The sequence below is a fragment of the Rhipicephalus microplus genome, unplaced genomic scaffold (genome assembly GCF_043290135.1).
Source record: "Rhipicephalus microplus isolate Deutch F79 unplaced genomic scaffold, USDA_Rmic scaffold_324, whole genome shotgun sequence".
Taxonomy (NCBI): Eukaryota; Metazoa; Arthropoda; class Arachnida; order Ixodida; family Ixodidae; genus Rhipicephalus; species Rhipicephalus microplus.
Window position 1 is genome coordinate 28,362 of NW_027464892.1, and position 4,139 is coordinate 32,500.

Below are 4,139 nucleotides of genomic sequence, written 5' to 3' on the forward strand. Positions count from 1 at the left end.
AAACCCCATTGATGGCATCGACGTTTGGGCTGACTTCGAACGTAGGGCAAACCCCGCTCGGTGGAGAAAGCTTTCGAAGGTACATCAATTGGTGTCATTACACACGAATTGTCCCAGGTATACGTGGCGGCCATCTCAAGTGCATCCCAGAAAGTTATGTCCCCTTGTTGCGTTGAAAATAGTGAAAGCTAGAATATTTCGAAGGCAAATAAATGTGGTCACGTGGGATCCTTCCTTATGTTGTGAAATACTGTATTAGTTTCAATACAACATGAATAACTTTTTCAGACTTTAGATTCTTAGTTGGTAGTTTTGCCGCGCTTTTTCCCTTCCAATTTGTTCGTTCGTGTTATCGTTTATTTGCGCACCACCGTGTTCAAATGATATTTTAGGTGAACTATATGCGAGGCAATGAAAGTTCTGTATCTGCATGTCTAAGTACATGCCGAAATAAGGCGAAACCGCGAATGGCTCATTAAATCAGTTATGGTTCCTTAGATCGTTTCTTCCTACTTGGATAACTGTGGCAATTCTAGAGCTAATACATGCAGTGAGCCTGGAGCCCTTTGGGTAACGGGTGCTTTTATTAGACCAAGATCGATCGGGTTTCGGCCCGTATTGTGTGGTGACTCTGGATAACTTTGTGCTGATCGCATGGCCACGAGCCGGCGACGTTTCTTTCAAGTGTCTGCCTTATCAACTTTCGATGGTAGGTTACTTGCTTACCATGGTTGTTACGGGTAACGGAGAATCAGGGTTCGATTCCGGAGAGGGAGCCTGAGAAACGGCTACCACATCCAAGGAAGGCAGCAGGCGCGCAAATTACCCACTCCCGGCACGGGGAGGTAGTGACGAAAAATAACAATACGGGACTCTTTTGAGGCCCCGTAATTGAAATGAGTACACTCTAAATCCTTTAACGAGGATCAATTGGAGGGCAAGTCTGGTGCCAGCAGCCGCGGTAATTCCAGCTCCAATAGCGTATACTAAAGCTGCTGCGGTTAAAAAGCTCGTAGTTGGATCTCAGTTCCAGACGAGTAGTGCATCTACCCGATGCGACGGCTCGGACTGAACATCATGCCGGTTCTTTCTTGGTGCACTTCATTGTGTGCCTCGAGATGGCCGGTGCTTTTACTTTGAAAAAATTAGAGTGCTCAACGCAGGCGAGTCGCCTGAATAAACTTGCATGGAATAATAGAACAAGACCTCGTTTCTGTTCTGTTGGTTTTTGGAATACGAGGTAATGATTAAGAGGGACGGACGGGGGCATTCGTATTGCGGCGCTAGAGGTGAAATTCTTGGACCGTCGCAAGACGAACTACTGCGAAAGCATTTGCCAAGAATGTTTTCATTGATCAAGAACGAAAGTCAGAGGTTCGAAGGCGATCAGATACCGCCCTAGTTCTGACCATAAACGATGCCAACCAGCGATCCGCCTGAGTTACTCAAATGACTCGGCGGGCAGCTTCCGGGAAACCAAAGTATTTGGGTTCCGGGGGAAGTATGGTTGCAAAGCTGAAACTTAAAGGAATTGACGGAAGGGCACCACCAGGAGTGGAGCCTGCGGCTTAATTTGACTCAACACGGGAAAACTTACCCGGCCCGGACACTGGGAGGATTGACAGATTGAGAGCTCTTTCTTGATTCGGTGGATGGTGGTGCATGGCCGTTCTTAGTTGGTGGAGCGATTTGTCTGGTTAATTCCGATAACGAACGAGACTCTAGCCTATTAAATAGGTGCGGGGTTCCCAGCACCTTACAACCTTCTTAGAGGGACAAGCGGCTCCTAGCCGCACGAAACAGAGCAATAACAGGTCTGTGATGCCCTTAGATGTCCGGGGCCGCACGCGCGCTACACTGAAGGAAGCAGCGTGTCTTTATCCCTGTCTGAAAAGACTGGGTAACCCGTGGAACTTCTTTCGTGATTGGGATAGGGGCTTGCAATTGTTCCCCTTGAACGAGGAATTCCCAGTAAGCGCGAGTCATAAGCTCGCGTTGATTACGTCCCTGCCCTTTGTACACACCGCCCGTCGCTACTACCGATTGAATGATTTAGTGAGGTCTTCGGACCGATGTCCGGCGCGGCCTTTCGGTTGCGCCGGTCTGTTGGAAAGATGACCAAACTTGATCATTTAGAGGAAGTAAAAGTCGTAACAAGGTTTCCGTAGGTGAACCTGCGGAAGGATCATTAACGGATTGTGAAGGGTGAGCGCCTCAGCTGCGTCTGCGCCCGACACTTTCTGCCGCTGACCCCGTTTGGACGCGGGGTCGGCTTTTCCCCACGGGGCTGCCTGAATGTGGAGCGGCACCCCGTGACAAATTGTTGCGCCCAGCGGACGCCAACACCGCGACCTTGGACGGTCGGCCAGGTGGCGGACGCGGGTACAAACGGCGCAACGCACTCATAGGTCGGCTTTCGACCCGCCACTGCACCGTGGCTCGAAGCGCTCGAAATGCGCGACCCGACCGCTGCGGGACCGCCTAGTACTGTAAACAGGAGCGGCGGAGCGCGAACGGCGAGTCGTGGTTACGTCGGTAGAAGGCGAGGCTGCGCGTTCCCGAAACGCCAGCCGAGTGCCCTCCCGACCGTTCGAGCGTGCAAGAACGAGACCCGACAATCGCGCGGCGACTGCCAAGTACGAGAGGAACGGCACAAGCGTCGGCGGTCGGTCAAGGAACTGGCGATGTGACGGGTCCGCTGTGCACCAGTGCATACCGTCCCGCCGTCCGCGGCAAGCGCCTCCGCGTCCTCGGGTGACGGAGGCTGCCGGTCGGTTCTTGCAGGCGAGGGATCTCGCTGGCACCGGTTCGCGTTGACGCGCGGCCGGTCATGGCACGGCGATGCGACGGCCGAGGTGCGCAGTACTCGATGGAGGAACCGCACGCTCCGATGACCGTCCCGCCCTCCGCGGCGTATGCGTACCGACCGTAATGGTTGCAGCAGCGCCGGCCGGCTTTTGAATTCGCCACACGAAACACGGTGCGAGATCGCGGTTAGGGGAGCGTCGACGTTGCCAGGCGTTTTGCTTGCTGCCGAGGGAAAGGCGGCACGGCCACGTCGCGCTCGTCGCGATTAGCGGGTCTGCGCGCTTTGGGAAGGTGCCGCAACGACTTGCCGAAAGAGGAAGCACGGAAGAACGAGGGACTTGGACGTCCCGACAATTGAACGCACTTGCGGCCAGGCCCTTGCTGGCTTCGTTCTTCCGCCTCGAGTAGGCTCGTACGCGGCTCCGGCGCCGAAAGTGGTCCTTGGCACCGACTTCGGTGGACGTGGGAAGTGCCGCGCAAGTACGGCGCGCCTGGCTCCACCTGTTGGCTAAAGTAGGCAGCCGGATCGGAATTTTGGTGTGCGGTGGCAAACCGTGGATGCGAAAAAAGCTTGTGCGATTTCGTGGAACAAAAAGCGGGGGTCCCCCTTTTTATGCGGAGGAGACCGACCCGCCTGCCGTGGTGAACCGCGACGCCACGGTAAAAACGGGAGAGGCTTGTCGATGGGACCGTGCATCCCGCGCTCCACGGAGGCCGGGAGGCGGCCGCCCGAGGAAATGTGTAGCCGTCGAGGCCCGCATCTGCGTGCACTCTTATCCAAATGGGTGTACCGCAGGCATTTTCTGGTTAGGCGGGCCAATGAGAGCGAGCACACAACGATACCTACGGGTCCGGCTTGGAGAACCGGCTTCGACGCCTCCCGAGTATTTATAGAGGGGTGGACCACGAAAGCACTCGCAAGTAGCGAAAGCGAAACGCCGTCCGAAACACACCGTTTGCTCGATTTGCGGCAGCCGAAAAAGGCGCGGCAGAGTTTTGGAGTCCAAGCGTGCGCTGAAAAGCGCCCTTCTTGGCCACTGTTTGGCCGAGTGCCAGAAACGTTTGGTTTTGACTGTACGGAATTGAACAAACACTTTTTCACGACTCTAAGCGGTGGATCACTCGGTTCTCGGGTCGATGAAGAACGCAGCCAGCTGCGAGACTTGGTGTGAATTGCAGGACACACTGAGCACTGATTCTTTGAACGCACATTGCGGCCTTGGGTCTTCCCTTGGCTTCGTCTGTCTGAGGGTCGGATCACATATCAAGAGAGCCTTCGGCGCACAAGGGAACGTGAGCCGTCGACTCGTTTTGACCGCGTCGGCAACACG

At 54.9% G+C, this 4,139-nt stretch overlaps 2 non-coding genes across 2 annotated transcripts; both read left to right on the forward strand.

Annotated features, from left to right (window-relative positions):
* Window positions 1-373: 373 nt before the first annotated feature.
* On the forward strand, window positions 374-2,191 carry LOC142793703 (small subunit ribosomal RNA). The gene has a single exon (XR_012891757.1). It is a non-coding gene; the product is annotated as a small subunit ribosomal RNA (ribosomal RNA).
* A 1,719-nt stretch (window positions 2,192-3,910) lies between these two features.
* On the forward strand, window positions 3,911-4,063 carry LOC142793704 (5.8S ribosomal RNA). Its single transcript, XR_012891758.1, has one exon. It is a non-coding gene; the product is annotated as a 5.8S ribosomal RNA (ribosomal RNA).
* The last annotated feature ends 76 nt before the right edge of the window (window positions 4,064-4,139 follow it).